The 17,720-nt window shown below is 49.0% G+C and overlaps 1 protein-coding gene across 2 annotated transcripts in view; it reads right to left on the minus strand.

Annotated features, from left to right (window-relative positions):
- Positions 1–17,720, minus strand: part of LOC149358769 (calcium-activated chloride channel regulator 2-like) — a 458,350-nt gene that overhangs the window by 339,933 nt on the left and 100,697 nt on the right. The gene's annotated exons all lie outside the window — the stretch shown is intronic.

Below are 17,720 nucleotides of genomic sequence, written 5' to 3' on the forward strand. Positions count from 1 at the left end.
AAAAACTTTATTTATTAACTCTTGCACAAAATTGCTTCAGTCACCTTCAAAGCGCTCCCCATGAAATGCGATGCACTTATCAAGTCTTTTTTCCCACTGTTTGAAGCATCTCTGGAACTCTTCAACTTTGATATCATCCGGTGCCCTCTGCGAAGCTGTTTGTACGGCCACCACATCACCAAAACGCTTCCCTTTTAGACTTTTCTTCATTCTCGAAAAGAGAAAAAGTCGCACGGGGCTAGGTCTGGTGAATATGGAGGGTGGGGAACGACAGTCCATCCCCGATAGGCCAAATAGTGGGTCACTCGTAAGGCCGTGTGTGCGGGGGCGTTGTCCTGATGAAGGAACCAGTCACCTGATCGCCAACGTTCCTTGCGTTTCCTCCGCACATCCTCTCGCAGACATCTTAAAACTTCCAAATAAAAGTGCTGGTTAACAGTCTGGCCAGGGGGAACAAATTTCTGGTGCAAAATTCCACGAACATCACAAAAGACAATGATCATTGTCTTCACGTTCGACTTCAACTGCCTTGCTTTTTTTTTTTGGTCTCGGGGAGTTGGGAGACTTCCACTGGCTTAACGCTTGCTTAGTTTCTGGATCATACCCCTTACACCAACTCTCATCACCTGTAATGACTTTTTGATGAAGTTTGGATCACTTTCAATCTATTTTTTTTTAATCCCTACTCAAATTTAATCGAATGTTCTTTTGATCCTGTGTGAGAATGCGAGGAAGAAATTTAGCGAAAACACGCCTCATTTGCAACTGCTCAGTCAAAATTCGCTGAGAGGAGCTCCAACTCACCCCTGTCTCTTCTGAAATTTGGTCGATCGTGAAATGACCATCTTTGTTCCTTTTGGCGGATTTTTTCAACGTTTTCATCGTTTCGAGACGTTGAAGGATGCCCAGAACGAGCATGGTCTTCGACACTCATCTCACAACGTTTGAAGCGCCCAAACCACTCGGAAACTTGTGTGCGGCTCGTAGCACCCTCTTTAAAAGCCTGTTGCAACATTTGGTAAGCTTCCGTTGCCGATTTTTCAAGCAGGAAACAAAACTTCAAACACACTCTCTGTTCGTTTAAATTTGCCATAAAGATTTCGCAGGCGGAACAAAGTAACTGAAAGCGAAACACAACACTACGCTCAAATGTTTGCCTACAAATTTATGTCGTCTGAACAGCTGTTTCGTGAAGGTCTCTGCTAACCCCATCTAGTGGTATAACTCTCTACTACGTCTACGAATGGTAGCGCGCTCTCAGTTCGGTTTCTTTTGGGTCCCCCCTCGTATATAGTTGCCAGTCTCCCGTAGAGCAGAATGTTGGGGGCCTTTTATTTTTTTATCTATATTTTAATCATAATTTTAATGCATCTACCGATTCTCAGCTTATACTATACTCTGACGGCGTGACGCTGCTTTTCGCTTCTCACTCTATAGAAAAAGCAGCCGCTTTGCAGGATTTTACACTGAATGCTCTTCAGACCTGGTCTATTGATAACCAGATAAAAATAAACACAAACACATCACTAGCAGTTACATTTAGATCGCAAGATGGTGAGGTTTAATAAAGACGAATTGTTGTCCCCCTATGTACGGCTAGGCAGCGAAAAGATCTAAATTGCCGAAATCATCAAAACTACAAAGGTATTAAGTGTCCATTTTAATTGTCACCTTTTTTTCTAAGGGGGGAGGGGGGGGGGGAATCATGCAAATGCTGCAATCAATAGTCTCTCAAGAACTGCAGGATTTGTGAGCCCGCATTGTTACTCAGTTCCCGCTTATGTTAATTCCCTGCTGTATACAACTTTATTTATATAACATTTAAACTGTGGAGAGATGGTCTGGGGAACAACCACTACATAATAAAGAATTTTTTTTTTCTCTCTGCAGAAACGTGAATTTATTTAAGAGCTCATTTGTTTGAAAAATGCGCGAAGGTCAGAGTTATGGAGGGATATTTAGAAATAACCAAACAAAATCTTGATAACCTACGTAAGCTTGCTAGCCTCACACGCAATGTACCAACCTACCGAAGATGAAAACCTAGACTGGAGCGCTCCAACCTGTATAAGGTACGTTTTCCTGTATAACAAACTTCCGCTGACTAAGCACACCAAACAAATCACCGCGCCTTTTAAACAAACCTGACGCACAACATATGCCGACGTGTCATAATCACCATTAAAACTGCTGTTAACAGTCTTATCCTGGAAAGAAAAAAAAAACTTTTGTTTTCTGCATATGGTGTACGTATGCCTTTGTGTGAATCAACTTCTTCTAAATTTTTCTGCAGGTGGTCGTTTTAAGTATTTTTCGGTGCAAATGTTTGTTTCCAATGTATATATATACGTATTCAGCGCTCTTTATTTTGCTTTTGTTCAGCGAGGAAAATATGTTACCGTATATGTTCCCGAGTTCATTTTTATTGCTTATCAGTTCTTACCTGCAGAGTCATTCACGTATGATTTCCAATTCTGGCATGTGTAACTCGGGGTGATGAGTATTTCAAGGTGCCGCCTGCCCCATTCTTCACGCCCCTTCCCGTGTAATTTATGGGGAAATGAACGGGTGAAAACGAAATAGAACCTTGAGCTCAGGTCAAAGAATGCCTGATCCAATGCTCCATCGGAGCGGATCGAGGTAAGAATTGTAAGCGCGTCGACGTTCCACAGCTTGACCCCCGAAGCTATTTTTGGAAGCTGCCCTTTCAGAAACAATTAGCGAGATCCTCGCTTCAAGAGACCTACCCAGACGGACCCGTCCCACTCACTTCGGTTTCAGTATACCAACGTAATAAGCCTCGAATGATTGCCTGCCGCTCAACCGTAGTCGTCTTTGTGTTTTGCGTGCCGATTATAAGATAAAAAAAATCTAGCAGGTACAGCCCTTAGGTAGAGACCATGGTATAGAATAAACAAAGAAGTAAGTAATAATAAATAAAAATCAATCTGCAACGCTGACCTCCTCAGTGACTAGCGCCGGTATACAATTAGTTCAGGCGGTGATATATTTCGATAAAGGGATCTGTTCATAGCCAAAAGAAACATCAGGCAAAGCATCGCAGCATTTAGAACGACGACTGGCTGTGCTCGAACTATACTGCCGTGAAGACAGTTCTTGCTGCGTGCGTTACATTAGGTCATTCCTGTCCTGGTCTCTATTAACGCTATTTAGACGTGTACAGTTACGACGTCGAAGCTTGTGCGTAGAGATGTCGCTGTCGAGCTCCCGTTCTCGGTGACCTCATTCCCCTTCGCAGTCTAATAGGACGGCGGTGCGGCGGCCATTTTGAAACGCTCTTTATGGAACCGTGAACGGCGTATGCTAGTGAGCGACCGTTGATGACAGGCTGGCGACCACTCATGTTTGTTCGGTTGAATTTGCCACATATATATCTCGCGCAGACCGTACGAAAAAGCAAAAGCATTTTTCACGTAAAGAGAGCTCTTTACTCAAGCCAGGCATTATGATAACACAGATAGTATTAGTAGTATCAGTAGTAGCACTACTGTAGTCGTCCATACATCTGCCCATATAGTGGAAGTCCCTCGCCATGATGCGATCGCATGCGCGATCCTGTCACTTGCGCGGTCGCACAGGTTCTTCCAGGTCATTCATGAGCACGCAGGCATACAGAAAAAAGAAAACTGAACTTTAAACGCTCGAAGTCCAAACGTGCTCAAAAAGCGAAAAAAAACTTTCTGCAGTCACAAAACATGCATTCCGCTTACCCATATAGACTGCAGTTTTTTTTAGAAAAACTTCTTTAGTAATTTTCGCGCTAGTTGAAAAAAAAAAATGGCTGAGGCTTAGCTAAGGTTAAGCCTAGTCAGATGCGAAGCATATTGATGGCTAGGCTTGGTAATACATGGCTTTCCTTGGTTGACGTTCATCCCGCTCTTCATCGGTCTCTGTGGCACGCTGAAGCTTTCGCTTCTCGTTCAAATCAGCCCTGCTTCTAGGCGGCATCCCAACACCTGGCCGCCTCGTAAGTGCCCGGAGAGCGAGGCAAGCTCAACTTTATACCGCTGCTGTAGCGTCACGTGGTCTGCTGCAGCGCCTCTAATGTGGAGCCTTCACCGCCGCGGCCGACCGCGTGAGCCGGCAGCCCATCTCTCCTCTGCTGTGACGTCATGTTGTCACGTGGTCAGCCGCCGCGCCTCTGATGTGGAGCCTCCACGGCCGCGGCCGACCGCGCGAGCCGGCAGCCCATCTCTCCTCTGCTGTGACGTCATGTTGTCACGTGGTGTCACGTGGTCACGCTAAAGGTCAATGGTAGCTCCACCGCCGCGCTCGACGGGCTGTAGTGTAGCTCTAGTAATATGCGTCGCATAAAAATGAAAAACATGTGCCGTCGACTGGATATGTCTCAAAGCTTTACGTCAGTGGCTTTGGATTGCATGTTTCCGTACATGGAATTTCAGTCGCTTCCACCCTCCGAGATATTTTTCTCTCGCCCTTCATGTAACCCACCGCAAAGAACGCATTCAGTGTCTCGATCACTTTCATTTCAAACATGCCGCTGAGCAATGAAACCACTGCGGTCGGCAAGTCTAATATAATTCAATGAAAATTCCTGTCGCAATCAGTGTTCCCTGCCTTCGCCCAACCTATCATACTTCTCTTATTCAGCCTTCACGGTGGCCTCGACAACAACCCTACGAACTTATGGCTCATTTCACAGCACTCTCCGAATGGCAGGCGTAGGCGGAGCTCTGCAATGAGACGTTTGTAGACGTCGCTACACGTGCTACCGTGTTTACATAACCGCATCCGCGACCGCGTTACAAAACACCGGTCAACCTGTATCACTTCTGGAAAAAACCAGCGTCCTTACGTAAGTCAGACAAGGCTCTCGACAACTCGCGGACATGGAAACAAAATACCGACGAAGAGAGCCGGCCTGCGTGCAACCGCGCGGTATATGTAAGTGGACCGGAATGCAATAAAGGAACGATAGCGGAGGCATGCAATATTGGGTCGCATGCTGCTCGGGAACCGTGGCTGATGCAAATGCAGGGAGAAAGAAGAGGTATGTGACCTGTGGCTCTCTCGAAATGTGACCCATGCAGGGTTTGACTGCTTCTCTTTGGTACGGAAAGCGAAGAAATAGCCTCGAACCTCAAAGTTATATATGTCGCGTTCCCACTACACACATGCAGGCGAACGGAGAAGGCAACAGGGCTGTTCAGAGAACAAACGCCTTTAAGAAACCTAGCTTCCAGTCTAGTTACTAATCATCGATGTCTCCTAAAGTAAAATGAAAGATGCTGAATCTCTCTGCACCTATACCTCTCTATACAAGTATATTCTAAATCCTGACGAAGACGGAACTGACAGTCTCGGACCGAGGTTATGAGGTGCTTTCGCTATGTTTTGCTTCGCGGGCAGGAGTTTTATAAGCCTGCATTTAAATAAAACAACTTTCAATTCCATCCCTTAATAAAAAGAATTCAAGCCTTAGATGCAAATGTAATTTAACGACTCTGGTTATGGTGTTCGCTGTTGGCTTCGAGTATCCTGTAGTAACGAAAGCAAGATAACTAGATGCAGAACCTAAAGCGCGTGCTAGTTTATTAAACTCGACCACGGAGCCGCAGAATTGCTTAAAACAGGCAAAGCGCGGCAAGTGCCGTGGTTATGTACGCTCCGCATTGGGCGTGCGTACTTCCAAGTCGTCCGCGTCCGTGGTCTTATAACAAGCCGCACCGCGAAGCCCACGCCCTCATTTGCCGGGACTTGCGAAAGCCGTCTTTTCGACGACGAAACGCGCTCCGACGAACGCCTTGTCCAATTAATTCTCCGAAATCCTTCGCATTGTCTACGCAGCGCGCCAGAAGCCGACGCGGAACGAATGCTTCATGTAGGGCGCACCGCAAGGGGGAACACTACATAGACCACGCTGGCCGCGCGGTCCGAAATAAAGGCGGCGACTCGGCCTATAGTGTTCACGCTGAAGGCGCCTCGGCGCAGACAGTGGCGTGGAACGGGCCCTGCAGCCAAAGGGGCACATTCAGATTGAAATGGCCTCTTTCGCGGAGCCACCTGCGACCATCGCCGCCCTCTCTCCACAGTGGCTGGCCTCTCTCCTTCCGGCTTGGAGCTAGCTCGACCGCGTCTGCGAGTGAGCGCCTGTGTGCAGGAAGGCTCCAGGAAGCTCCCCCCCTCATCAACTCCTCCGGGAATTTCGGCGTCCCACGCAGTCATTCTTCGGCACAAGATGTACGGGATGGCGGCGAGCCGGCCGTTGGATGCACCCTCTCCCCACATTTCAATCAAGCGCCCCGTAAACACAAGTCCGAGGAATCTGGAGGTGGTGCCCATAGAGGATGAGGAGGATCATCTGGAGTGGTCTTAGAAGATCCGGCGCATCGGGGACATTTGCAGAGGCGTAGGGGAGAGGGAATGTCGCGTGGTGTCCCACTGAGCCACCTGTAGGGCAGTATTTCACAACAAAGTCACCGTATCTCAGCTATGGAGGGAAGACAAACGAGTGATGAGAGCGCCATACCCAATTAAAATCAGTGCGGAGAAAACATATTACTGTTGCCTGCACAATTCCCGCAGAGGTTCTATTGCTGCTTTTGCGATGGAGACGAAATACGAGCGCCGTTCAGAAAAAGTTTAACCTGAAGAAACGTTCCACCGAAATGTGCCCACAGAGTCAAAACGCCTGCGCCATGACGAAGAGAACACGCTGACCGAATATGAAGCGGAACTGAGTGAAACATTGCAATGCCACTGACATATAAACACCTTTAGCATACAATGCATCGTGTTACCGTTACCGTTATTGAAGCACTGGAAGCCCGCGTGCCATCAGTGTGCATGCGCATATCGCCTGGAGGCCGCCAGGTGGTACCGGGTAGCTGCGTGCACGCCTGCCACATCAGGATCAATCAGCCCGTGCGCACTGGCGGTGGGCGGGCTCCGGTATTCCGGCAACGGTAACACGGTACGCGATACGCTAAAGGTTCCTGTTGTAAGACATAATGCTTTGCACAGGCTTCCTGCCTCATTCGTTGCTGTATCTCATGACCGGTAGTTGACGACAACACGTGATATTCGGGGCATGTGAGTGCATCCGATTATAACAGGATGTCGATCCGTACAAACCTCTTGTTATCAATAAGCTATCAGTGAGCAGCGCCTATAGTTCCTACACTCCCTGCCTTTCCTCTTATTCCTCCTCCTCCTATAGTTCCTACACGCAGTAAGTAATGTCACAAAGCTTTCTTTCACCAATACTTAGTCGAACTTCTTTATAACGAAACGGTTTATAACGAAAGAATGGATATAACGAAGTAGTGACGATTCCCGTTGGAAGCTCGGTCACCACGGGCTATAACGAAGCTACGGCTATAAGGAAGTAATCACCGGGGCCCTTCAACTCCGTTATAACCAGGTTCAATTGTTAGGTGTTTTCATTTGTGGTTTAATATATTTGTAAGATCTAAACCGCATGCGCAGACGCGCAAAACAGCTGACGTTGCGTGTGTCAAAGACGGAATGCTGAATGAGTGACGAGCAAATAGAGAAAATCAACGTCACAAAGTGTAACCTGCAGTACTTCCATCCTTCTTTCCAGCGACTTCTTTCGATTACGAGACGCCAATTGCTGACGTGATTCATGAGTGGGCCGACAATACGAGGATATTCCTCGAAGTTCGACGCAGACTGCGCCGGCCCTTACGTTGTATGCAGCCGTTTGCGAGAAATTGCAGCTAGTCTATATAGGGCAGTTCTTTCTTATTCCCTGATCCCTCGCCCCGGTGCCCTTATGCACAATGCGCAAATTATATTTTTCTCCAAGGTGGCACCCATACTTACTCCGTAGAGCGGATAATCAAGAAATAATGATTTCGCATTTTCTCTTCTGCTTTTCCGAGCTTCGAACCTTAACGATCGGCCTCCACGTGCCGAGAATGCGCGTTCCCCGAGCTCTAATGCCCCAGAAAGAGAATAACGCATTATAGCCAAATCATTAACCCGAAAAACTAAACGCGGAAGTGCGAGACCCGCATGCATCGCAGGCACGCTGCTTTCTTCTTCAACTCCCCTTCTCTTTCTCTCTAATGAAGAGCATTGAGTTTCAACATGAACAACGGCTGCAGTCTATCTAGGTCACTCCGTATTCATTAACGCTGCCGTTGTCGTCGTGCGAGCCGAAAAGCGCATCAGCTACCGGCGTATCCGCGCGGTGCCGACAACGAACGCCTTCGAAACGCTTGCGAAATGCGCAGTAGCATTCGCTTACTCACTCGGCTTTATGGTCCGCGACGCGGCGTAAGTCACAATGAGGACACCTGGCGAAAGAATCGCTGCTCAAAGACAAAGGAGTAAAAAGAAGAGAGGGACGAAATGAAACCGCAGTGGGGGCACTCGGTAGGACGACCGGAGGACATTCTCGAAGATGGGGGACAGGGGGACAAGGGCTTCGAAGGACGACCCGGCATAAAGAAGAAGCGACGAAGAAGCGAGTGCGAGAGGGGCACCCGTGGTGCCGCTGAAAAACCATTCGGAAGAAGTTCTGGTGACGTAGAAGAAAGAAATAAAAAATAGAAAGATTGACGATGTGAGCAGAGGAAGGCGAAGAAGGCAAAGGCGTGAACGACGACGCAGGGAGCTGAGGGTGCGCTGTCGAGTGGAGAGAGCGGAAAACGATTGGGACGAGCGATACCTGGGGTCGCGCAGCGGGCCGTGCCAAACACGCGTGCGAACGGGCAGGGCGAATGATGACGATGGCTGCGCTACCGGAGGCGGCAGTGGCATAGAGCTCTGCATGGTGCATGAACACGAGCGCTTGTCTTCGGTGTCACGCGCTGCACTCACTTAGGTGAGTTGCTTCCTGTAAAATTGCTTCCTTTGTTTCTTTGTAAGCAAACGGAGAGATGAATTTTCTGGGGAGACCACGTGGATGAAAGAAAGCTTTGTCTAGAAAGGAGAGGCAAATAGTTGCCGAAAAATTTCTCCAGTGATATTACAGCAACAGCTACGGGCGGAACTTTTTTCATGCATGCAGGCCTGATCAATAAGAAACATGTGAACGCTCTGGAGACAGAGAATTTCCATTGCACGTTGGTGTGATGCCTGTGGGAATGAGAGTGGCTTGATTTATGAGGCCGGGAGAGGGAGTGCGAAAGGGCAACGAATTTAAATATCAGTATAACGTCTTCGCTTTGGACAGGGCGAAAAGCTGGCAGTTTGGTTGTCTCTTTATTTTTTATGTACAAGGGATTCTAACGCTGAGGTCACTAAATAGGCGCGCGCTTCAACAGCCCACTTTTTTCCAAGAGATAACTCGTTTATTGTCTTGAAGGTCCACAAGAGGACTGCTAAGGTCACCTGGCTACCTCATTTCAACAAACTATCCTTTTGCAGAGGAAGAAAAAAAAAAAGATGCCCAGGCTTAGCTTGGTTAAGCCAAGACTGCTTTGCATATTGCGCGGTTTTTTTGCGCGAGGTATTGCTTGGCGGCACCCGATTTTCTCAGCAGCTTTTGCTCCGTGACGTATGGATGGATGGATGGATGGATGGATGGATGGATGGATGGATGGATAGGAGCGCCCCCTTTGAAACGGCGCGGTGGCAACCGCCACCATGCTCAGCCGTCTTTTTCTTTTTTTTTTCGTTTTTCTTTTCTTTCTTTTTTACGTGGTTCGGTGACGTCACGTCACCACGTGACGTCACGTCACGTGGTTTGGTGGCTGCCCGGCGGCGCCCAAGGGCTGAACTGAGTGATTGCAATATGCTACGCATAAAAATAATATACGTCCCACGTCCAGATTGCTGGTTCAGTTTCTGACGTTTCTAGTCTTTTTAAAAACGTCCCACTACCGCCTAGACTGGACCGTTCCCGGTACCATAAGCACTCGGCTCAGATCCGCACAATCGTGAGGGCGTGCTTGTGAATCGGAGGAAGCGGCACACACACGTGCTACCCTTTCTGGCCCAACGGTGACGAGAACGGTAGCGCTACGCCGTTAGGCCCGGCTGCTGCATCAAGTCCACTCCGTCGACCGATTGTCCCTGCACTGCAGCTGTCTGGCGCCGAAAGAAGCAGTAGGAACAGCAGCAGCAGCGTCAGAAGCAACGCACAGACATGCCGCCGTCGCCGACGCCGACGCCTCAACGGTCCGCCGGTCGGCTCGCATCGGATAGAAGACGCGCTGATGGAGCGATCACGAGGGCCCCATACAGCCTGGCGCCGGGTTCTTCTTCTTCGGACATCTGCCTAAATCGCCCCAGCATCTCACCCTCAATACTCCTCGCACACTCCTCGGCTCCTCTGCCACCGGTTCGCCCCGGTACGCGCACCATTACCCTCCGCGGCGACGACTCGACGGCCATGAGAAAGAGGAAAGACGGTCGGTGTACGCGGGGCGTGAGTATGGCGTGCTAGTATTACTACCCTTCAGTGGCCGCTCCTCCTCCCACTGCTCCTGAAATGAGGTGCATGGCGGCGGATGGTTGCCGTATACGAAGCCCATTCACTTTCCTCACGCGCGACTATCGCGCAGGGCGTCGCTCATCTATCGGTGGAAGTTCGACAACCGCCGGGATCGTCTCTTATATTTCTTTCATTTCATTTCCTCCCTCTTTCCTTCTTTCCCTCTTCTCTTCTTTCCACCCGGACGTGACACGTCGGCGACTGGAGCGCGCGAGCCAAGCGATGCATGACACCTTCGAGGGGGACGAGGCAAGCGTAAACGTAGAGACGCATGCATGGCCCGAGTTGGGATCACGAACCTGCAAGATGTATATCGCGCGCATATATGCGCGCGCCGCGAGTTTGGAAGCTCGAACAGGCCGAGAAATCGCCGCTAATGGAAGGAGCATGTGTTTGGTTGAAAAGGTAGCCCGTCGAAAGGTGTTATCGCCCTTATGTTCCTCGAAATCGTTCCCTGTACTGCCGGCCACTATAACACTACACAGTGTCATGTCCATTTTTTATTTTATTTTATTTACAATACCCCTAAGGGCCCTCGTGCGAGGGTATTACATAGAGGGGGGGGGGGGGGGGGGGGGGCGATACAAGCATAAAAATATGGCACAGGAATTTGAACAAAATACACGTAATAATGAATTAAAACTAGTAATGTACACAAATAATAACAACAAACAACGCAGAATAAAATACTCAGTAAATGCACATAATATAAAAAAAATACCAAATCTGTTAGTCCATGGTTTGCTTTAACGAATGCTGAAACGATTGTGGGTTAACCTCAGTAGCTATGTGTGATGGCAAGTTATTACAATCTATTATAGTGCGAGGAATGAATGATTTCGCGTAGAGCAATGAACGACATGTGATGCGTTTTATTTTGTTAACGTGGTCACGGCGAGGAAAGACTGCAGGGTGTGGCAAAAAGAAGTCGTCGTGGAGGGTGGGATGGTGATACAGCTTGTGAAGCATTATACGATATACCTTAGAGACTCAGGTGGCAACTATGTTCGCTTAAGAATAATTTCTGGTCACTTCTCCTTCTCCTGGCAGTGTGGAAAGCAGGCTGCACTCGCTGAGGATTCGCTCAGACGGCGCCAGCATTTTCACCAAGTGCCACTGGCACTGCTACCGCTGTAAACGAAAGGCAATGTAACCTAGGTGGCGTCATAACAACCTGCCCACCAGATTGTAAACAAACTCACCGCCGTGGCAGGTTGCAGTTAAATTAGTGATTGGTCGCGACAGGTTGCTCGGGAAAATCAACTTGAGTCTCACGGGCCCCACCGGTGGCAGCACCCGCCATCGCAGAGCTGTGACGCACCACTTAAACGTTGCACCATTGCGCCAGGAGCGGTATAAGGACTCCCAGGTATCTATGGATGTAAACTCGAGAATGACCAATTCAGTTTAAATGGCCTTTAACCCATCAACGCTATCAAGTCATATCCTGAAGGCGGAGCTTAAGTGTGTCCTTCAATTTTTCTCTGTGTTCTTTTAAATGTTATCTCCATGTACTGCCTGGTTTCGGAGGCCTTTGAGGTACAACGTAATAAAAGATAATGTAGGGATGAAGTTACGAGCAATACGCTGTCATTTGGGTACTCTTTGCAACACATCTTCAAGGCTAGAAAAGAACAACGCTTATTTTTGTTCCAGCAAAACCAGGTTCCCGGCAAAACCTGACGCGGACCTAACGAGAAAAGAACCTGACGCGCCTGGCACAAGACAGGAAAGGTGTACAGCTCAGTCTTGGCCGAGCAGGCAACAAGTACACAGAACAAGAAACCGCAAACACTCGGCAGTTTGCGGACGCGGCTAGTTCAAGAAGGACACAGGCGCCTGTTTGCGTTCGATAATCACAACCCTTGAGTTCCACGAGGCCAGCAAAAGCTCAAGACGCACTTTAGCCTCGCGTAGACGTTACTCCTCATCTCAGAAGCAGAGGAGACAAAACAAATATAAAAAAACGGCGAAAACAGCCAAGAGTGGCGACAGCAACAAAGCCTCGCGTGGCGTCGCCGCAAGGCTACCAGAAAACCAGGGTGAATAATAACTCCTGTTCCCACTCGTTCTCGAGTCAAAGCAAAGGCAAGGAGAATATAAGCGCGCCAACAAAGGGGGGCAGTGAAGGTTGCATGGGAGCGGCACAAAAGTGTCTGCATTTTTACCCCGCGAAGGACAACAAAACTCCAGGCGCCGCCAACATCCTAGCTTTTTCTGATGTCGCCAACCCCGGAGTTCTCTCTCTTTCTCTTTCTCTCCACAGCAGTAGTTCTGCATACACACACACATCCTCCAACGGTACCACAGCACCGGGTCCGTTCATTTGTCTAGGGAGTGGGGGAAGAGGAGGAGGGCGCTGCGAGCGCTGTCACGCGTACAGGCGCAGAGCTCGCTTCCGCCGCGGTGCAGCGCAAAAGTGGCAAAAAAGATGAGGAAGAGGCGAGTCCACGACAAATGGCAATTCTGCATAATCACCGCATTCCTCTCGGCTGCGCGCCTACGGACACTGAGCGCGTTGTCTCTGCGTGTGCGTGCGTGAGTGTTCTTTGTGAAGGAGTGCGTGTCGGGTCCCTTCTCGTGTATGCTCGCCGGAACAAGGAGCGCGCAGCCAACTGCAGGACACAGTGCTACGCGTCGCGGAGGTTTTCCATTCATCAGCGTCGTAGCTGTCGCGTTGCCAGCGAGCCCAGCCCCGGCGCTGCTGCTCTTTCAGCGGGGCTGGAAGAAGACTATACTACGGGCGAAGCGCCCGGCGACTTGTTTGCTTTTCGCGTTGCGAGCGGCCTCGCTCGAACGATTCGCAGGAGTGTGTGTGTCTGTGTGTCAGCGTGTAGCGCGTTTTTGTAGGCTCGTTTCTGGCGCGCTCTCCCTGCCTTGCAGGGAGCTGTTACGCGCGTACACGCCCTGTTGTGGACTACGTTGCATGCATACGAGGCGGCGGTGGCGCCTACGCAACGTTTTCGCTTTTCCTACAGAGAGTGCGCAGGATGCGCTTAGCCCCCCTGCCGGCTTACTCAGCGAAGCTGCGCCACTCCCCTGGGTGGTGCGCCGTTGGCTTCCGGGGCCGGTGAGCCTGGCGACAACCTGCTTCGCAACCAAGTTAGGTAAACGTTGCGCAAACCTTGCAAATTATTCGTCCTAATAGCGTGGGAAAAAAGAAAGGCTGAAAAATTGAATTGCTAATAGGAGGTATTCTCCTGACGTCATGGGTGCCATTTTATTGTCCAGCGCGCAGTTTCAGCCCTGCAGACCGGAGCAGGAGGCGATAATACCATTAGACACGCGCGCAGCCTTTCGCAGTGCTCCATATGCAACAAAATGGCGGCCGCTGTGACGTCAGCCAATATTTCCTATATTCTTTCATTCATTCATTCAATAAATTACTCACCCATTGTGTGCTCAGTAAAACACGTTGCGGGGCTCGTTGGTGATAAATATAAGCAGCGCTAACTTTTAAGACGAATACACAGAGGACATGACAGGACGGGCGCTGACTCCAGCTATGTCAGCGCCCATAGTTGGAGTCAGCGCCCGTCCTGCCATGTCCTCTGTGTATTCGTCTTAAAAGCTAGCGCTGCTTATATTTGAAGAAAAGAAAAATGTGCTCCTTCCCTCATTGTTTTATAGTCATTCACTAACTCATGCATTTATTAACTCAACCATCAACGGGTTTATTGATTTACACTTTCAACCTTATCAGAAACTCCCTCTCCCTTTTAACACGCACTTGCTCTTGACGTTGTACTCATCTGCTCGACTGCTACCAGGCATAAATGAAACGTGGATGGTCAGGATGCGATAAAGACAATGAATTAAGCCAAACATTTGTTTGGTGATTGGTTAAGGCAAGCAGTATTTTTGTTAGTGCACATTTATTTCAAGAAGCCGTGTTGAAAAAGGCGAACTTGTATCAAATTAGATTGAATAGATTTGCAGAGGAGGACACCGCACGGATCAGTGAAGCCGCTGTACATGATTCGTAGTTTCGCCTTTAAAACTCAAATAACTTGTGCTTATCGTAACATTAATTTAACGAAAATAACAGGAAAAATGGTAATTTCAGTTATGCTCGCGCACACTCCCGCACTCGCACACACAGCCGAAAAGCATCGCTCAAAATAAACCCCACATTTTGAAATCCTCTCTCCGAGATTTGATGCCTCCGTGTATTACCCTATGTCTCAGCCTACTTGAGGAGTAAAAAAGAAAGAGGCTAAAACCAGCGAGAGAAACTACTATCCCGAAAGGACATGCCATTTTCGCTCGTGCTGGTAAGTGTCCGCTGACTCAGCGCTAGTTTTAAAGCATTAGGCACACCCATCACGCCTTGAAACGAAAGGTGCGCCAAGTATTGCTCGGAGAAAGCGAGAGAAACTACCAGAAAAACCAGCGAGAGAAACTACTATCCCGAAAGGACATGCCATTTTCGCTCGTGCTGGTAAGTGTCCGCTGACTCAGCGCTAGTTTTAAAGCATTAGGCACACCCATCACGCCTTGAAACGAAAGGTGCGCCAAGTATTGCTCGGAGAAAGAACAATGCCCGCGTATGCATTTGGTTCCAACAACTTTGTGCACATACACCACTCATCAGTAGCACGTTGCGCCATTCGCGGGGGAGAGTGAATCACATCTCCGACCGTGGAAAATCTTTCCTGACGAGCCACCTGCTGAGTGTGCATGTTTAAGCCGGGAGTCTCGCCATTGTTTCCTCGTGCTGGCGTTCATGACACCCGCAGAGGTTTTCAGACATAAGAAGCAGCATGAAGCTACTCTTTATATCGCCATTTGTTCCCCGATGTGAAAGCGTCCTTTCATGCGGAAAGCCCGTTTGTGAAAGGGGTACCGAATATTTAAACCACGGGGCTCCAGTGTAGATAAAGCAGTCTGTCCCTAATCCGACTGAGCCTGCGCATAGTGATCAACAATGTATAGGCATTGAAACGTCCATTCTGTGGAGCGTAATATATTTCAGTTGCCTCTTTATGATGGAATGGGTTAAGGATAAAAGCTTGCTTCCTATTAAACTGCCCAGAGATTTTAGCGCAAGGCATATCACACGCAGAAACAACTGCGTTGACTGTTCATGTTCACTTTTTGATCGCTGCGAAAAATGAGGAAACAATAGTACTCTGACAATAGTACGTACTCTTGCCTACATAGGCTTATGTATATTCGAAGTTGCTGGTAAAGGTAAGAAAGCATATATATCTATCAATAATTAGTTAGGCTGGGTTTTATGGCGTGTACGCGTTGGGGCTATCAGGCACTAAACACGAAATAAAAAATGCTTGTTCTGGGCAGAAAGTACTCCATATTTTTCTGAAACTTGGTTTGCCTATTTTGCTTGTTGCTACCTTTTGTTAAAAAAGTTACTTTTCTACTGAATGCACTCTTGGCGGTTTCTTTATCATGGGACCTGTTCAGTATTGACCCACAAATAAAAATATGACAGCAAACAAACAAAAAATTTTCGAACGGACGTTCAACATCCTCGCAGAATGAGAAGACAGGGCAAGCAATGCTATTACAAGGCGGCAAACGCCCTGCATGACTTCGGCGCTTAGTCAAAACACGTTGACACGCAAGGGGTACACCGATGCGTGGCGGCGTGAGTCATATATGAGCCAGCGCACACTATATAACCGATGTACCCGCAATGGAGGAGCCACCGAAAGGCCAAGTACAAAATTACAGCACGCGAGCTAGGAGCGAAGCGAACGCAAAAATCTCCACAGGAGACGCACGCCGCAACCTTTGTGTAACCTAATGGTGCATGCATAATGAGAATGGCAACGGCGTCTCATTTCTCAATCGACGCCCCCCCTCCCTCTCCCCTGCCCTCTGTCTTCTTTCCCTCCTCACAGTTTCATCTAGGAAAATGCCGTGGCCGGGCTGGTGACGCGCCGCCACTCGTAGCCCGAGGCTATTAAGGAGTGTTCCTCTGCTTCGCCACGCTCGTCAGCGGTCGGCCATTGTGTTTAGTGAGCGCGGCGGAGTACGTGTGTACAAGATGACGGTAAGCGCGCGAGCACGACCTTGCCGGCGCGCCCGTCCGCTAGAGGCTATATCCGCGGGACGTGCCGCTTTCGTAGCCGCTGCCTTCTTGCAGACAATGCTAAACGCGTCAGTAGATTTCAAATTTGGCGCCGCAAGGACAACGTCTCGTCGCGGCTCCTCCATCGTCGGCTGAAGTCATTTACATGCGGGAGACAGCTTTTGTGCGAGGAAAGGTGGAAATGTCAATCGGAGGAACATACCTCTAGCCGGCTATACTCCTCGTAGGCACCTAGCCAGGATTTTTTTTTTTTTTCGGAAGGGGCCCAAGGTACTTCTGATATCAGGAATTTTTTATTTATTTAATTATTTTTGCAATGTAAGCCGAACAAAAGCACAGCTAAGGAAGTATGGTCTTGATTAAGAGTTTAAAAGTGGGAGGGGGGGGGGGGGGGGACTTCAAGGATACATGTCTGTCTCCTTGTAGTATTGGACACAAAGAAGTATGCGCTAGCTCTAACTAAACTCCAAATAATACGCGTCTTAAAGTGTGCACAATCTCGCTAGAATAGCGAACAGTGTTAGGAGATGGTAGCAAGGCGTAAGGTATGGAATCTGACACACGGGAAACCTTCTTTTAGACTCTCGTTCGAAAAAGGCGACCAGGGTCCGTGAAGCCGACCACACGAGGAACAGTTATTATCGCGCAGCCCCTGATAACTGAGAAGTTCGTTGCACATTGGACGGATTTATGCTGAATATTTTGAGTCATCTTTGGTACAGGACCAACGGGCAATATGAGTTCGATATGAGGACGTCCCAAGGCGACATCTGGTAGTACTAATCTGTGGGATACAGTGAGAGGCAAACTGCGTGATACCGAACTCACACCCACTCTATAGGCTCACAATAGCTGTCATTGCGGCACAGTTATCAACCTGGGAATACGTGATAAGTGTGTTTCCTCGGTTTGCAGTGCTATGAAGAATGCCAGAGCTGTTTTTCTTATTAGCGCTTTTTGTTACGAGTGCAGTTATACTCAAGGCTACGTTCGTCAATGACGCAGTCAGCGTTAAGCGTTTAGCTCAGCATCGGCAACGCATTCCTCTATACACCGCTTCGCATTTACCGCGACGCCGGCGCCCAGGCCGCGGCAATAATGACCCACCACCATCTCCTCACTCGCGCGTCGAGCACGCGCCGGGAAGTCCGGCGAACACGCAATCAGGCGGCGATCGGCCGCCGCGCGAGAGACAGGACCATCATCGGCTCC

Source organism: Amblyomma mixtum, chromosome 2, assembly GCF_055824585.1.
Source record: "Amblyomma mixtum isolate Tamu chromosome 2, ASM5582458v1, whole genome shotgun sequence".
Taxonomy (NCBI): domain Eukaryota; kingdom Metazoa; phylum Arthropoda; class Arachnida; order Ixodida; family Ixodidae; genus Amblyomma; species Amblyomma mixtum.